This window comes from Cupressus sempervirens, chromosome 8, assembly GCF_028749045.1.
Source record: "Cupressus sempervirens isolate cs-2001-9-10 chromosome 8, ASM2874904v1, whole genome shotgun sequence".
NCBI lineage: Eukaryota > Viridiplantae > Streptophyta > Pinopsida > Cupressales > Cupressaceae > Cupressus > Cupressus sempervirens.
In genome coordinates this window covers 370,323,027-370,342,928 of record NC_143125.1, presented here as the reverse complement: position 1 = coordinate 370,342,928, position 19,902 = coordinate 370,323,027, and the positions used below count along the sequence as shown (strand labels likewise).

Below are 19,902 nucleotides of genomic sequence, written 5' to 3'. Positions count from 1 at the left end.
GCAATGCCATAACTTTCTTTGTTTCTTTTCGCTACCTACCTTGACTAATCTTCCTCTGCACCGGCCCCCCCCACCTCGTAGAGCCATATATCTCTACACCAAATTTTTTATGAGAGGGCCACCAAGCACTAATCTACCTATAGGCAGGCCCTCCCACCAAGCATAATCTACCTACAGGCAGGCCCTCCCATCAAGCCCCTGAACTACCCTGACGTGTAACAGTTCTGCCCGATGTGTAACAGTTGGAGCCTAGCACTAATCTACTGGGCTAGAGAACATGTTACATATAGAATTGGCATCTCCAATGGAAAATATTCACACACAAAACAATCTCAACGTCCATCTTGTGTACCAGGTTCAACTCCAGGTATTTCTAGTCGTAGGGCCTCCCTGCCCCTACCAACAAAGCCATCAGTTTCACAGCCTACATTCATTACTAAAAATCCTTAGAATGGAACACCTAAAGTAAAAGCTGTTAACAATGAATGTGTAACACCTAGGCCACAAAAATCTTCTTTAACTTCACACTCATCAGCATCTTCATTTGGAAGAATTGAAGCACTCACTGAGAGATCAAACCTAACTCCAGAAGATGCAACTAGTGAGTCACCTTATGTTTCTAAAGCTGCCACTTTGTGGTATTCTAATAGAAAAAAATATCCAGGGCTTCGAGCTATGTAGTCTCCTGATGTATCAGTTAATGCACCCAGACGTGATCGAATTGTGGAGTTCTCCATAGCCCCTTCTGAAAATTTTTTGCCCGCTGCAAAACAACGTGTTAAGGGTACTCACTTAGACATTCCTAGAGAAGAAAGTTGTCATTTGAGAGCAGAGAGTAACCCATATGGATTGTGTTTAGAAAGGTCCACCTCATCAAGCTCAGGTTCAGATAGGGATGATGTAAACTGTGATAGAACACAGGAGAAGTGCACGATCCAGATCAATGCAAAAGCTCCTGCTTCTGTTCACATGAAACCAGCCTTCAATGATGTTATTCATGTAATTAGACATAGTACTTTTCGAGTTGGTACAGATCAAGCTGAGTCAGAGAGAGGAACTATGAGCAGCTTGCTGCAAGGAAGAATAGGTGTGAATTCATTTTTAGATGCAGACAATAATGATCTAGATGTCCTGTCAGTTCCCATGGGGACAACTGTTACTGGCCATCATATTGCAGATCAGCACCTTAAGACAACCTCAACCTCCAGCAGAGATTCTGATTATTCTCAAAAATGAGTAAAAGGAGGAATAGATCTTAAATCATATCAACAAAGAGCAAAAGCTCTTGAAGGCTTGCTAGAGCTTAGTGCACAATTACTCCAACAGCAGAGACTAGAAGAACTTAGCATAGTTTTGAGGCCTTTTGGACGTGGTAAAGTCTCCCCAAGAGAAATAGCCATTTGGTTGACAAAAAGCCCGAAAGGAGAAATGAGTGATGTTCACTACATGGGTTGAGAAATATAGATATTTCAACATGGCACTTGTTTATATATGTTTTGTATCTAGTTTTCTGATGTGTAAATATTACTTGGCCCTCAATTTGGCTCCAAGTGGAACATTTTCTCTTTATATCCGACTTACACTGTCTCATCTATAGCATCTTTTTGCAGATAGATGGATGATGTCTGTTTGTCCATATAGGATCTGATTTTTGGGTAGTCGTTGATGGTGTTGTTGTATGCTTTTCGGTCGATGGTTGGTCTGACCACTTTCTTTAACTATGGGTTTGCTTGATGGCAACAACCCAATTGTTGAGAAAATTTGGGGGTAACCTAGTCGCTTCTTTTTTCAAGGTGATCTGAGTTGGTTATTGCTTTAGTTCACCCTAAGGAATGTTGGTAGGAGGCACAACAACCCTGTATTGTCCTATGGATGATTCTCTTGTTGAGTTTGTATGATTGCAACAGGTTTTATAATATAGCAGGTTTACAATTTTGTCTTGAGTTGCATGGTTATATATTTGCAATATCATTTTTTTCTACAAGAGTAGCAAAGATGCCAAAAGAATTGAAGTCAAATTCCTGAGTTGTGTGCCATAACCATAATACAGTGTGGTTTTTGGAAGGGAATGCAGGCTCGCAGTATCATATTCTGTGAAATGGAATAAAATGCAACATATTCTTTTGGAAACAGTGGTCAATTTGCAATAGACCAAACTGCAAGTGCATTGTTATATCGTGTAATTTCAATCAAAATTTTAATAGTCCAGCACATTGATAAAGTTAATTGTAATAGGCCAGCTCATTTCAAGAGTTAATTGTAATTCTCTCTTTTTAAAAGAGCCTGTAACATTATTGATCATGGCATTATATTTTATGTAAATGAAATTTTGCAGTGGTTTCCTACTATCTATCATAGTAGTAAAAATCTTCTTAGTAAAAAAAAGGCAAACCAAAAGATTCAGAAATTATCAAACTATCACGAATCAATCAAGAAAAAATAATATTTTCAACACACGTAAAATAAAGATGAAAAAATTAACAAAACATGGTTTTATAGAATAGAGATACAAAAATAAAATAAAATGAAAGCTTATTCCATAAACTATGAGATACATTTTTTCTTATTTATGTTCATATTGTATTTGATCAAATTGTATTGCACAATACATACTACACACTACATAAATGATAACTAATTGTTGATAGTTTTCAATTACAATTTCCTTTGTATGAAGTCAACCTAAAAACTAAGTACAAAGTTGCAAAAAAATCAATGTTCCTTTAGATTCTTGGGAAGGGTGGGACCTAGGATCTTGATTTGGTGATGGTGGTTAGCAAGGGTTGATTTGGGGACAATCGTTGGCACAGGTTTAGGGATGGAGCACCTAAAAGGGTCAAGAGGCAATGTCCCTTATAGGGATTTGGGGTTAGTACCCTCAGTAAGATTGGCAAGCAACATCCCTTTTTTAATATAAGCAACATCACACTACCATTTTTCACAGTGATAGGATGAAAATTGATTGTAAATCAAAGTAGATACAATTCAGACATGTCCTTCACAATTACATAATCATGAACGTTGGCAATTAGTGATTCATCAAAAAATCACATTTTTTGGCTTCATCAACACATTCCTCGCAGCATCATATGAAGTTCCTTACACAATTGGCAAATGTGGGCTTAGCAAAAACTTTGGTAAATTAAAAATTGCTTAAGTTCCTTACAACAATTTTAAGTGCTTGCAAGGTATATACTTATGAATAAATATTACATCCTAATTTAAATGTATGAAAACAATTTTCATTCCCTTTAAGCTTCATTCATCTCGAGGTGCAATTCACAAACTCAAGAATAGTGGCTTTTTTTCTTCAGGATACCTTTAGGGGAAGAGTATGTGAATGCCCCCTCGTGTCTAGAGTCCAGTTTAGAGGAGATGGCTATTTACACTACTAAGGTTTGTTGAATCTAATTCTGAATAGCATTGCTTGCTATTGTTGAATCTAATCTAATGTATATTTTAACTAGACTTGTAGCTTATATGTTTTCAAATTTTTGTTAGGCCTTGTAGTTTGTATAATTTGATTGCTGGAGAGCTTCTACAGCTAAGCAAGAAGGCCATTGCACGAGTTATAGCCGCGCACTCGGGTATGAAAATTGTTTTTTTTTTATTCTAATGTATATTTTAACTAGACTTTTAGCTTATATGTTTTGAAATTGCTTTTAATGGCTTAATGTTGTAAGGTCTCTTGAAATAAGACCTTCAGGCGGTTGTTCAAATTTTTACAAATAATCTTAGGAATAAAGTCAAAGAAAGTATTTTTAAAATATTAAAGTATTTAGCTAGGTCTAAGAAGATTTTTGTACTTTTGACAATTTTTCTTAGTTTGTGAAAGTTGTAGACCGAAGTTTTCATAGCCCAATTTTTGCTTCCTACAAAGAACGATCATGTCAGATAATATAAGTGAAGAACAAAACAGGGAGACAATCGCTAGATTGTGGTCTAACTTGAAAAGAAAAGGTGATGGAAAATGTTATTGTCCTTGCAATATTTGTAAGGGCTTAAACCGTAGAAGACTACTAATCAAAACAGTTAAGAGACATTGTAGGGAGAATGGTCACATTGGGGGGCATGACTATCATCCACTGGTAGGTCATTCATTATATCATTTTAACAATTTATATACATATGAAATCACTTGATGATGAGTTGATGATCATGGTTTATTTATGTTAATCAATTTTATATAGGTTGATCTTCCCAGGGAAGTACATGATATGAACCACAACAATTCGAAGAATATGGTTTTTGAAGTGGAGGAACATGGAGGTGCAAATATCCAAGGTGAAGATAATGATCCCATGGAAGATGACGATCATGTGCCAGAAAACACAATTGAAGAGGATGGTATAAATACATTGATCCATGACACGTCTAGTCCAAGCGTATCTGATCATGATGATGATGATAGCCTCGATGTACCTCTACTTTAGAAGGCATACGAGCCCCTATACAAAGACTCCCAAACAACTCTTCTCTCTGTTGTATTGTTGTTGTTGAACTTGAAGGTTATGAATGGTTTATCCAACATAACAATGTCACGTATGTTAAGGTATGTCATATATGTCTTTATAGTTAACAAAGGGTGAATAATGTACCACTAATATTATTTATATTAACAACTTATTTTTTTTTTTGTAGATTGATAGGCGAGTTTCTATTACCATCATCAAATATTCTACCTCGCTCATATCGAGAATTAACTGTTGTTATGAAAGATATTGGAATGGAGTATGAAGCAATACATGCTTGTCCCAATGATCATATTATATATTATAAAGAACATGAATTTGCAACACAATGCCCTGTATGTCATCCAGTAGATATCGAACAGATTGACTAACAAAAAAGGTGCCTCAAAAGGTTCTTCGTTACATCCCCATTATTCCACGGATGCGACAATTATTCAGGTGTAGTAGCTTGGCTCAATTTATGGATTATCATGCACGCAATAGAAGTCGAGATGACATTATTCGAATCCCTATGGATGGTTCAGCATTTATGCACATAGAGGAAAAGTGGCAACACTTCAAAGAAGAACCTCATAATCTTAGGCTTTCATTGGCAGCGGACGATGTCAATCCATTTGGAGAGATGATATCTATTTACTCGGTGTGGCCTATTTTTTTTATCAACAATAACATTCCTTTGTGGATGTCAATAAAGAGGGAGCACATTATGTTGGCAATGATTGTTCCAGGTATCTTATCATTTGATAGTTATTAATTTACACGTACTTACAAATCTTGCAGTAAAACGGTCACAATAACTATGTAATGTTACTGTACATTCAAGTAGGTAAATATCAAGTAAAAGATATGAATGTATATATTGAGCCTCTTATCGACGAGTTGGTGGAGTTATAGAATGGTATCACTATGTATGACGTGTCTAGACCAATACGACAAAGACAATTTCAATTCCATGCAATACTTGCATGGACAATACATGATGCCCCAGGGCTAACACATTTTTGTGGTATGTTATAGTGAATTCAAGTTGCGCACAATAATTCTAATTATAAAAATCAACATATTTAATAATCCAGTTACATCATTATCTTGTAGGTCTTCAAACAAAGGGAAAATTTGCATGTCCAGTTTGTGGTCCAAAGATGAAATCTCGTCATTCAAAAAGTTTAGGAAAGCAGGTGTTTGATGAGTGTAGACACTTCCTCCACAGGAATCATAAGTATCGAAGTATGAAAAAACATCTTTTCAATGGGAAAGAAGAGACTACATCAAAGCCATGAAGAATGACACCTCGCCTATGGAAGTTGGAATATAATAGAATTAATCGTCGAGGTAATGCCATTCCACCTAATGGTTTATGTTTGTAATTTATATATTTCTATTGTGATTTTTTTTGACTAATTGTGTAATTGATGATCGTGAAGGTCGTCAAGGCAATACTGACAACCTTCCAAAGGGACTAAAAAGCTATCCCAGACAATTTAGTAGGTTTCCCTACTACGAGCACTTAAAAATTGTGCATTTGTTTGATACTATGCATATTGGAAAGAATATAACAGAGACATTGTGGAAAATATTGGATGGAAGGCATGACAAAGAAAAAACTGTCAAAATTTGTAATGACATACATGAATCCAATCATGCATTGAAAAATTTCACACACTCAAATAGCAACAAAGATCATATTAATATAAGTGCCCTTCCATGGTTATTAATGAAGCAGCAAAGTGATGCCATAAAAGAAGTCATACGAAAAATTCGATTTCCCACAGGATTTGCTACGAACATAAATAATCTCATATCAAAAAAAAGTGAATTTGGGCCAGGGCTCAAAATGCATGATTGGCATACTTTTTTCAAGGTAAGTTATGTTCTTCTGTATTTACAATATATTCATAAACTACGTGAATTGTTCGTTATGTTATGTTAGAAAACAATGAAATGATTGGTTTATAATTACTGCAGTACGTGCTTCCTCTATCTCTCCCAGAGCACTTCAACAATAACATCAAACAAGTGATATACGATCTTGGAAAATATATGAGGTAAGCAGTAATATCTGTTCAATTTGTTGTATATATTTATTATATTTGTGATTTGTTTTTCTTGCTATGTAATCTATTGTATATTATTTTGTAAAGTCTCATATCTATATATTTTTTGTGACTTGAATCTCTTAATATAGGTGGTTGTCATCTAAAGAAATCCATAAAGAAGATATAAACTATTGGAAGAGAAGAATTCCTCATTTACTGTGTGAAATGCAAAAGTGTCTACCTCCAACTTTTTTCAATGCACAAGAACACTACCTCATACACCTAGTTGAGGAGATTGAATTGTGTGGACCTGTACACACTAGGTCAATGTGGATGGTTGAGAGGCATTTGAAATCTTTGAAGGCTTTGGTTTGACAAAGAGCACATCCTGAGGGTTCTATGGTAGAGGGATATATGGTATACCAGACTATGGTGTACATTACTGAATATCTTCCTAAGTTTGCATCAAATATCCATGTAGATCGCATTTGGGATCTCGAGCCTTTTAAAAAATTAGAAGGGGAGTACTTGATGGGGAAAGGTACATTGAGGAAAGTGAGAGGTAATAAATTATAAGATGTTATTGTAATAAATTATTTCTTAATCTTCAAAATAAATCGGTTGTAAGTTGTCTATTTTTTTTTTGTACAGGTGCTCGAGAGTGGGATGCACTAAATTTGTATATTGCAAACAATCTTGATTGGATGACGGTATGGATTGAACGATGTCAACATTTTGGTCGCACATTAACATGGGAAGGTGTATCTTCATTGGTTAAAGAAGCTCATCGTAATGGAGATTCCAATGTTACGCAAAGGGAAATAGATTTAGCATGTGGTTCAAGAGATTTCCAGGTACGTACAAATTTATTAATCACCCATATGTTTATCAACTCACGATACAATAATTTTGATATGTTTCACATATTATTGCAGGTTAAACACCACAAGGCTATGTTCTGTAATGGTCAAAAATTTCGTGTCAAAGTGTTGGATGACACGAAGAAAACTTGTGATTCAGGAAGAGTAATATTTCATCTAGAAACAACTTACATCCTCAAGAGTCTAAAAATCTATACTATGGCATTTTGGATGAGATAATTGAGTGTGACTTTAGTTCCTTCAAATTAGTACTCTTCGTTGTCAAATGGTACAGGCTATGACTTAATCCAAATGATCCTAATAGAACTATTATTGAACATGATAATGGATTTACAATGGTTAATACAAGGTCATTTGAGCCAGTTGGGGATGAGCCTTATGTTCTTCCAAGCCAATGTGAGCAGGTATTTTACTCAGAGGTTCCGCATAAACCGATTTGGTCATTTGTTGTTAGACATGAACCAAGAGGAATGCCAATAAAGTATAATGCGATGGAAGAAGATACCAAAGAAGTAGAAGATGATGTAGATGGTGATCACGATCGACAGTTATTGGATGATGTTCCTAACACAAATTTTCATGAAGAAGAAGAAGAAGATGATGACGATGATGCTGCTACTGATGATTATGATGAAGATGATGTTGATGATGATGATGATGTTGATGATGACAATGATGACGACAATGACGACGAAAATGATGGCGAGGAGGACGACGATGATGATGACGAGGACGATGATGATGATGATGATGATGATGATGATGATGATGATGATGATGATGATGACGAGGATGATGATGATGGAATTTAGAGGTATGCCATCAATCCATAATCTATTTAATATTCATTTCTTGATAGAAATATATTTGTCTTATATATATGGTTACATAGTTTATTCATTATCTATTTAAAAGCTACAAGTTTCAACTACAAATAGAATACTGCTAATCTAAATTAACTATTAATCTAAATTAATTAAATAAAACTATTTAAAACACATATTGATGTGTGAATGTATTGAGCCTTATTTTCTTTCAGGTCAAAAGCATTTTTAAGTGTTTAGTTTAGAAAAGGGAATTCATTAAATATCTATAAAAGGGAGTTGTACCTAGAATAAAATTCATAGGGAAAACATAATATAAGTGCTTACCCAATTTGTTGGTTAATAATTCAAGTATCTCTAACATTTCATTTTAGAATAGGAATAACATTGTATCAGTATGTTGATTTACAGACTAAAACTAGAAAACTTATTTTAGTACATGTATTTGGATCTATGGGATTTACATGATAAGTAAAAAGAAACTAGTAATCCATTTTAAAATTATTATAATGGGTTTTGGAAGAAATTACAGTTATCTTAATTAATATAAAATATCTAACTGAATTTCAAAATGTTATGCAAGTGGCTTTAGTCTAGGTGTTTCCTCCACCTCCACACACATCAAACAACTTCAAATAGCATGTCCCCAAGGTGACTAAGCCCTCAACTCATCAGTTGATACAAAAACCCAGTTTTAGCCCTTCACTAGGCCTACTTCCCTAGTAGGCTTATAATGTGAGCCTGATTTAAGTGTTTTATTGTGTACCTTTTAATGTTTTTAATTTTTATGTGATGCTAATGATGGATGTGATTATGATTATGATGTGATTATGCTCACGATAATTGAATTACATTTGCAGGAAATTGAACCCCTTTCAGGAGCATCCCGCATAGTCTCATGGATCGACAGGTATAAGTCAATACTCCTTATAGACAGTCTATTTAATACACTTATCAATAGTAAGATTGATGTCTTCTAAGATCTCTCCCATTTGTAGGTACCAGCGAATAGGTATTTGTCAGAAGTTTCTTCCTCGAGTGAGGGAAATATAGGAATAGAAGAGGAAAGTGAGACATGCAGTTTATCTAGAACAGGGAGATTAACTAGAGGTTAAAGGACTAGAAGGAAATTCAATAAACGCATGAAATTTTTCCTTGCTCAAGGGGGGTCATGTTCTTATGATGATGAGATGAAAGGAGACATCGAGGTGCCCTTGAGGTACCAACATCTACAAAAACATTGGATACCCAAGGAACTTCCTCCAATAAACACTGATTTTTGTGTTAACGAGAGGATATATCGTATAGCACCATCATCACTACATGGTTTGGGCCTATTTTCTATGGACGGAATAAAGGTGTCTTACAACAAATTTTCTGAATTGATGGAGTATGTTGGACCATGTTACGATTACAAAAGTTGGATGCATATTGTTAAATATAAAAAAAGTATGCGTAGGTATGCCCTCTCGGCAAATTATATACAACAGCAAGACAATAATCAAAGTAAAAGTGTGGCTATATGAAATGTCCCTTTTCTGATTTTTTATGATATTTCCAACCTTTAATCAGATATTTAAGATCAAACAACTAATATCACAAAGATCCACCAAATTTCTCCAGAAACCCCAAATCGGGTATGCTAAAAATAGTGCCAAAAGCTTCACAGCTTCACCTATTATTAATAAATCTGAAAATGGAAATTTTTACAAAAATTTCAGCAGCATAACAGCCTAAAAAATGAAATTTCCAGATCTATATAGCCTTTACACAACAGCTCACAAATGTAGGACAAAAACTATGCTCATCGGGCTCCCGAAATTAACACAAAAATGCCCGAAAACACCACAAAAACACTAATAAACTATCTCAAAAGTTTAATCATGTCCCAATACATATATTCAGCTCTATTTTAACAGCTTAAAGTCTAAAATACAGTAGCAACCAAAACTGATATGAAATGTTCAACTGGAAACACCAAACTCATGCAAAAAACACACCCAAAAATCCACAAATCTACATTGTTCAGCACAAAGGCAAACTCTGTATGAGCATGCACATGGAATGGCTTCAAACTCCCATCCTTAGCCTTCCTAGAAACCTACAAACTCCCATTCTTGGGTCTCCCTGGAAACCTACAAACTCCCGTTCTTGGGTCTCCTTCTCCACAGGTTTGGCAGCCTCTGAAGAATAACAAAGAAATCAGCAAAATCAAGTTCTGGAATGAGCCCAAAATGCCTCCAAAACCCCTTAAAAGAGGGCATAACTGTAACTCACATCCAAGAGAGGTTAATGAAACCTATTTTAATAATAATTTTCATTTATTAGTCCAACGGTTTCCAAAGATTAACCCCCTTTTTTTGAAACTTCACTTTCTTGGGCCTGCCTGCCTTAGCAAAGATTATTATTTTTTAATTATTTGAAAAGGGGACATGACACTATATACATTGATGGAAGGCCAAAAGAAACAGGGAATATTGCGGGTTTTATAAATAGTACACGACCTGGGTCAACTATAAAGCAACCCAATTGCATATTTGAGGCGCACGAGGGAAATCGTGTATTCACCTATGCGATAAAATCAATACGTGCAGGGGAAGAACTTCTTATTGATTACAATTTGAACCGCATAGATACAAACGAGGCTACTATCATGGGGGTGGTACATACTATTAAACCAACTTCTAATCAATGACTCCAACATACCATTTAGTCAATAAATTTTTGGCTAACATTTTTGTACTTCATCTTTGACACAGGGGCACAATATGGAGCAACCACCCAGAGGGGATGCTAACGATGCTCCCGGCTCATCTACACATGAGCAGGTAAAACTCATTTGTAATTGTGCAAACTAGATAGAAGCAAAATGTTATTTTTTTAATGTTGTTTTCTTTATTGTTTTGGAGTAATTTTGATAATACTAATACTATTTTTGTCACAGAGGGCTAGTGGTCGGAGGGAGGGAAAGGAACCTGCAGTCCCTCAGCAGGCCCCCCCTGAGGAGGCCCCTTTCTATATCGATTTAGCAGAGACCGATGACCCGATCGGTTCGATTAAAATTAATTTAAAGAAAATTAGCAAAGAAATTCTACGTTTGGCATCCATAAAGCCTATGACTCAACAAATAAAAGATAGGGCATCTGAATTGTTGCACACCTCTGAGTCCTTAAAAGTAAGTATTAATGAAATTTTTAATTATAACAAGAGCTCAATAATGGTTTTTATGTTATGCTCTTTTATGGCATTAATTAAAATATGGATGTGTTGTCTTTACAAAGTTTTTTGCTTGATTTTGAGCCTCGTTCCCATGATGAGGGTGCTGCAGGTGGTTCAAGTAGATCGCATGTTCCATTCCTCACTTCTATTTTCCACTGAATATATATAGGAATGATCATAATCATTGACAATACATGCTCAAACAATCCTTTTTTTTAATGCTCTAACAATCTTGTCCATGCTAGTCCACGCATTCTATATTTATGCATGCTCTAACAATTTTATTCTTCAGCTTCACATCAATTGAATCCTACAATGACGCCGCCTCCATCCAGGACAACCACAAATCTCTTTTTGACTGTTGAGTTAGCAACACGCAGCTTACATGCATAGACTGTTGCACCATCTGCTGGTACACAAATCCCTCTTTTTCTCTCTTATGACAGCAACAAACAGTTTCTTTTTTACAACTTTATAACATCAATTATCATTTGTTCTTTTATACTTCAATCATGACAATGACTTATGAAACTTATGAAACTTTTTGCAATAGGACCTGCAACATCATTTCCTGGATGTTCCTATGTTCCTAGTACGGGAACGGTGAAGGATGTCACATTGATCGTCAGCGACGATGAAGGCATTCCATTAAAAGTAGCCAAAGTTCCAGGTACTTTAAAGTTATTATTATTCTATAGTGATATAATAGTAATTTAGTTTTTGATCACTCTTCATCGACTAATGATCCCATGATTTTTTTGTAGGGAATGATCTTTTTGGAGAAAACTTGGTGATGAGTGTTTGCGAATATTTGAGCCCACCATGCGTACCTGGTGGAACATCATATCCTAACTAAAACCCCAAACCACTATTTTGATTTCATATCATTGCTATAATAGTTTTCCTTTTCGTCCATTTCTTGAACTATATTAAAGGTAGCTTCACTTCATTTATGAGTCTAACATGTTTTTTTTTACTTAAAAGGTGGAATCACCAATGCAAATCGTTGAAGGATGATCTTATAGAGAGCATGACCCAACTCTTTGGACCTCGTGCATTCGAGAGAAACAAGCTCCTTGAAAAATTTGGTTTATGTTTGAAGTATATTAGGGACCAGTACAGAAAAAATTTATGGGATAACCCCAGGTACGAGCGTCCGCCCTATGTTCCTGACGTTGAGTGGCAGGCTCTAATTTTGGATGGAAAGTATAAAGCTGACAAGAAAAATAATATTACACCAGTGGAGAGTACAGCAAGGTATGTGATACTGTTGAGAATTTAATTATGTACTAATTAACCTCCATATTTATACTATCTAACATATTTCAAACTTTTCATAGATTGCCTAACACATCAAAGGCAACAAAGGCAAGACTAGAAAAGCACAGGACACACAAGCTCGGCTCTGGTGGTTTTTCGAAACTTCAAGCAAGAGTTGTAAGTATTAGTAAATGAAAAATTGTATCAAATTTTTTATATAATGTGAAGGGAAATTCTAGGAATCCCTTATTTAGCTCATCAATTATAAATAGGTCAATAGAATATAATAACAGTAGTGGATTTTCATATTCAATATAAACAATTCAACAATTGAAGTCAAGACTCTACAATCTAGATTAGTGAAGAAAACTTGTGATTCACTAATATGACATTATTTAAAATCTCACCCTTGACTGAATTTTCCTCCAATAGTTGAGAATAAAGGCAGTGATTGAAAGAATGAGGGAATGCAGCAGCACTTGCAGCCATTTTTATTTCCAAAGAGCTGAACTAACTCTTACCCAACTTAAGAATTTGGAGAAAATATGTTGGTACAAGAAAAGCATACAAACACGCAACATTTATGTAGTAGATTGCTCCATCAAAACTACTCAATTTTTCTCCTATTATATTGTGATGGATATAGATGATTTGTTGTTGATATTTTAACTACCCTCCATTGGTTGATGAAACAATGCAAGTAAAATTCACCATACCATGCAAAAATGCAGGGCTCATAGTTCAAGAGATGCCTCACAGAAGATGATAAGAGAATTGGCTTCCAACAAGGCTATAGAGCCGTGGCTGAATGGCTACGAGCTGAAATTAGTGTGGAAGGTTCTAATACTGATGCATCTGAGCCACAGGTAAATAAGCTAAATGAAATTTATTTCAAATTGAATACTTTACCAATTAGTCTATTTGATTTTAAGTTCCAATATAAAGTGAGTATATCTATTTTAAGCAAGCAATGATAACAATGCATAGGATGTTAGAATGCAGCCTGACAATCCTTCTACACAATCTGTGGATGTCGAAGGTTCGCATGATGTGCATCCCAGTGGTGGAGGTATATGTTATCTATTAAATTTTTTATATGTAATTGCAATTGGTGTTTGGATTAACGTAACATTTTGTATAGCAGCTGTAGAGGATCGAGGGGTCGATGTTCATGACTGTGTTGATGTTGAGTCCAGACAAAATGATGTGGTCAGATCAGGTAAAGAGACACAGTTATGTTATTTAAAATAACTAAATACTTGTAACAATTATAATAAATTATTTTTAATTTAACTCTTTTATTTGTTATTGTAGAGGACCCCCCTTTGCAACAGCATAGGAATTTGAGATCATCAAGAACAGAGAACAGAACAATTAATGAGGGGGGAATTGATGATGACACTGATTCTCCTCTTAGAGCTTACATAGAAAAAAGAAATAGAAAGAAAAAAAAGAAATGATTGTCACTACATACCTTAATTGATAATGACTATATTTTATGTCTCAATGAATTTAATTATGTGCTAATGAATGTTCATGAATTATGTGTTAATGCAGAATATTGATGAATGTTGCATGTTAACGAATCTAATGTGTTAATGAATGTTATCATGTGATATTGATTGAATGTTATCATGTGATATTCAATGAATGTTACATTTTATTAATGGTTGAAAGAATGAATGAATGTTAGATGTTAACGGGGAATGTAGAGTGATGTTAGGGGGAGGGGGGTGGGGCCAAATGAGCTTCCACCTTCACGTGGTTGGCCCTGTTTAGTAGAGAATATTAAACTATTCTCGAAACAAAGTGAAGCTCAATAAGATACTTGTTATTACCTTTTTTAAAAAAAATTGTGTGCTTTAGCCTTGATTTTTGAGCATGACATTAACCTTTAAAAAACTCCATGGTTAAGAACATTTGGGTTGGAGTGGTGCTTGGGTGGGTAACATCTCAAGAAAGCCCAACGCTTCACCTCTGTGAGCAAACCTAGATGCAATGAGTATTTAGTGTTCTATTCATTCTAATGAGAAAGAAGTTATTGTGAAACACTACTCATAAACATAGACCAATGAGTTTGACCAAAAACTACACAATTGAATCCTGATAGCAACATCACAACATTAAAAAAACTTATAACTTGTTAATGCACAAGAAAATTTTGTGTCAATAACAATAGTTTTTGGCTAGTTGAAAGTAATACTTATCTAAGTTGTTTGTACTTCTTCATGTAAGACATTTGATATTTACTTTATTGACACTAGAAGAAAATATAATGAACTCCTCCTTAGACCGTTGAAGATAATAAAGCAACAAAACCAAATCAATAAAAATTAATAAGAGTGTTGACATAAGAGAAAACAAGAGGAGAAAAGAAACATAAGATATATACTCAAATAACCACCCTACCCCAAAACACACGAATGTGTGTTAATTCTCCATATAGGTTGTGATACACTCATAAACTCCAACACTTCATAAGAGATCACCACTCTAATTTCTTATGAGTTCAAATACCATTTCCTTAAAAAGCCAAATAAAATTGTCCATTCAATCTTCATCCAAGCCTTCAATATGTAGGCCAAAGAACCTACATTGATTTTCCAAAGCCATAAGCCAATACTTGGTTGAGATAGCTCAATTTACTTATGTGATCCAATGCTTCATAAGGGATCTATGTTTGATAAGTATGGTGTTTCATAGCATACGCCTGGTATTATGCTAGGAACACTGGTGCATGATGATGCAGTGGACTGAATTTTATGTTACAAAATTTGTTGTAGCTTAAGAGGGGAGACAACCAAATTTTAAGTTGAAGCTTCTGCAATTGTCAATTTTGAGATGACAAAATCTATTATAGGGAATTTAATGTTATTATGGTGAATAAAGCAAAGAGGATGTTATTTTTCAAGAGTGGTTTTGAAAGATTTGATTAGAATATGATTGAAAGAATACAAATGGAAGTGCATGTATTTCCATTACTCATTTGTTTGAGGATCTGATAAATTGTCCTAAATCGCTAGATAAGAGAAACATCCCCAAGATACTCATGGAAAACTATCCTCGTCCTTCAAAGAACGTTATCACAATGCTAAACTGACATATTCTTACAAAAGAGGTTCAAACTTCCATTGCATTCATAGGAAGTTGAGGGGTAGTGCTACTATTGTGAAATCATTCTAGAATATCATTGGATGACTTAAGAAAATTTTCAGAGCTATTCTTTCAAATGCATTAATTTAGTGATTGCATGATGAGATAATTCCTGTGTCGTTAACTTCATCAACCCTAGAAGAGGAATGTCGGAAATGTTATTAATGATTGTCAAAAAATGAAAAAAAAATATTGTTCCCGTGTTGTAGTGTTTTTTTGAGTGGTTGTCAATTGGAGCATTATGACATATAAGCGATCAAACAAATCCTCAAGTTTATAAGCGGCACACTTATACTTCCCCTGTAGGCCATTCAAAACATTTGGTGATTCCTTCCAGCTTGAACCTCCACTTCCTCGCAGTTTGACATGTTACTTGGATGGTCTAGCCTTTTAATCAGGCTTCAAATTATTACAAAAATTGTGTTATGGCAAGCCCTAGGCTCATAGCATTGTCTCTATCCATACCTTAATCAATCTACAAGCTCAATTTAGGATGCAATTTTCTAAAGTCTGCCCAACTAAACTTCCCAAGAAAACCACCCTGCCGAAAGGGATGAGACTCTTCTAACAAATGTGTGTACTATATGCCTAAGGCGGAATAAGGTTTTACCAATGGAAGCCCTCTCGACACATACAGCAATATTCTGCTCCTCCCCACCAATCACAATAGTGAATGGATCCATTCTTGTGGTCTAAGATCTATAAGCTGAGGTGTAATTTATTTTTGGCTGGTATGCCCACATTCTTTGGCAGCTGCTCAAATTAAACAACAATTTTTTTTCAACATCATCAATGGCTACTTCCACGTCAGTTTGGTCCCATCTCCTGGCAATAAGAACTATTTCATCAAAACCCCAAATCTTACATGGACATTGTATTTCTATTCTGCCATATTTTGTGCAGCTTAATCCTCGATTCCTTCACTTGCCACACAAATTGTGCCAATAAGGGCTTGGTTTTCTTTGGTTGTTTCTACATTGATATTGGTTGGTTTCTATGACATGTCAGCATAAATGTGGGCAACCAATATGCTATTGATTTTGGGAGGATGTAAGATGCTACATGCCTATCAACCCCAAATACTACAAAATACATTTAATTTATAAATAACAATGTGCATGGTTGGGGTTAACGAGTAGTTCATCCATGTGCTTGGTTCTAATTTGATGAAAACTAAATCTCTTAATAACTTGCCTCAAAAAACAATTTGGCAATTGAGATTGGATATTAAAAACCACATATTTGGCTGTTTGGATGGTTTTCTTGTAACTATGTAATTAATGCATTGGATTCCAGTTGGATCAAAATTTTGCTAATACCCATTTTTTCTGAATTGTTAAGGTAGCTCTTCCACAAGAATTTTTTTTTGCTTTATATAACTTGCATTTCATTGTAGGTTTCTGCGGTGTATTGATTGGAAAGTAATAGTGGCTCATTTCAAAAAATTATCAAATTTGTGGGATACTCAGCTTCAGAACCTGCACAAACATACTCATGTTAAATATTTTTATGGATCTGTCCAAAGAGTTCTCTTAGAGATTGCAAGTTCTTGCAATCCATACTACTAAACAGAATTGCTTCTGCGAAGATTGTGCAACAAGTGGATTTAAAGAACTAATAAAATTTAGAATAGATAAGTGTGATTGCTATCGTTTGGAAAGAATGCATGTTTTCTGCTTCTCAATAACTTTGCTTACATCATTCTTTGTTACCTCTTACAGGAACTGGGACAACGGTAGGAGAGGTGGACAATAGTGTTTGGAGTTCTCTTCGGTGATTTAGGTAAAATGCCATTATGCAATTCCATGCTCTATGGTGTTCTGATTTGGTTTGATAGCTTCTTCTGTTGTGAAATTTGGATTTTTAGCCTTCGTCCCTATTTAATACTGGTGTACAAATTTGTTATAGATTTGGAGTCTCAATTTTACTATTGAGTTTGTGTACCTTATCTCTTTTGTGCTCTTTAACCTTCAGTAGTCAAATGATGAAAATATTGACAATATCCAGTTAGGGCTGTGTAATATTGTTCCATGCCTTCACTGGCCTAAATTTAGTTGTTGTAGGTATTGGTCTCTTGGAATTTTTAGTTCTACCAATCCACCCTTCTACATCATTATTCTGCAGGATCCTTGAGGTTGTCAGCCTCTGAAAACTTATACCAAAACCATTCTGCCCTGAAATCCTCACGCTGCTACTTGTGATGGCCAGGAAATTCAGTTTGCCTGTCTTTACTGGTGGTTGTGTCAGATTACGTGACCTCCAAGCGAGTTGTTGTTTCACACTGGGGTCTTTCTGACGGGATCCGTTAAAGTTTGGATAAATTACATCTACATAGGTAGGTGTATGAGCCACTCCATTGAACTTCATATTTTGCATTGCAAAATTTGCTTTAGGTTTTTTGTAATTAATTAGCATCTCATCATCTTATTCAAATTCCATTTTTATTCTTCAATTGTAACAAGCTCAATTTTACATATAATGATGTGTGTGTTCTGTTCTTCTGTTTAAGATAGTATGGTCCTGTAATTCACTAACTTCAATGTCTTATTCCTGTTACTATGATTTAATTTGACACTTGGTTATTGATATAAATTAAAGCAAGCTTGTATATATCTCTATTGGTACAACCCATGGAGCTTCATCCTCATACCAGTGATTCTTTAGCAAGCTACACCTTATGAGAATTACAATGTTATAGTAAAAAGTATAAATTCTAGAAGCATGGGTAGCAAAAAGGCGAGAATATATATTTCATTTAGCTGCATAATGGAGTCAGAAGATCGAGAGGATGTTGTTACCATCTCCAAGACTAGCCGAGGGAGCAACAACAGGGCACCGGCAAACAATATGTGTACAACCAACCTCCACAATAAGAAGAGCAAATGGAATGGAAGTTTCTCGGCATGCCATCCAATTTCTTGATATGACTCGTAGGCCCATTGATCTGATGCTTTGGGGCTCAGTAGCTGAGCAAGTGGGCAGTGAATTGCAACAAAGCTACTACTTGCAAGACACTACAGTTCTAGTGGTTAAGGGAGGTCGTGTTACTGAGTTCAATGGAAGAGTACTCAACACCATAGGTAATACACAACTGATGATCAATCTCCAAATTCCAGAGATAGCGGAGTTAAAGTCATGGTTCGATGACAATGTTAAGGACAACAGTGAGCCATCGATTAGCTATGCCCCACAACCTCCTGCAGTATTGAGAATGACAATTCATGACATACATGATCAAACTGTGCATTCTACTTGTGCTATAAAGTGCATCGTGAAAGCAACCATTATAGAGATCAACACAGACAAGCTATCCTACCTAGCTTGCCCCAACCAAGTGGCAGGAAAGCAATGCAAGAAAAAGTTGTCTAAAAATGCAAATGAAGAATGGTACAGTAAAAAATGCAACAAGCAATTTACGGAATGCAATTATAGCTACATGGTCCGCCTATAATTGTAAGACCACACTGGGGAGCTATGGGCAACCGCATTTGATGAAGGAGCAATACAACTGCTCGACATGACTACGAACACATTGCTAGAGCTAGCAGCTGAAGATGATGCTTGTGGCGAGGCCATTGTGGCCGCGACGGCAGTTGGCGTCGCCACCACAGCGGCCCCGCCATATTGATAACCATTGACATCACAATTGCGACGTTTGCACGTGCATTGTGACAAAATAAGCATCGCGTGCATAGCGACATCGTCACAATTGATGATTTTGCATCACAATTGTGACACATTCGCAAACATTGCGATGGCCAGCGGCATCGACAGCAGCACTACCGCGCCGCTAGCACTGTCGCAAGTTTCCATGGACGTCGCAAGTGCGACGCCCACGGAAGAACTATAAAGGCTCCTACCTCAGCGAACCCATGGGCAGATGTCGACACCACCCCATCGCAATGCGTGGTGAAGACGTCAAAATTGCGATGGGAACCACATCCATTGCGATGGGAGCAATGATGGGATAGAATGTTGAGCTTGCGATGGATAGGTGTCAAAATTGCAACGTCAAAGAATAGACGTCATAATTTGTGACTAAAAAATAATGACGTCT

General features: G+C 35.7%; 1 pseudogene; it reads left to right on the top strand.

The window, feature by feature from the left end:
- Positions 1 to 1,455, top strand: part of LOC149542857 (uncharacterized) — an 82,573-nt pseudogene extending 81,118 nt beyond the window's left edge.
- Positions 1,456 to 19,902: the final 18,447 nt, after the last annotated feature.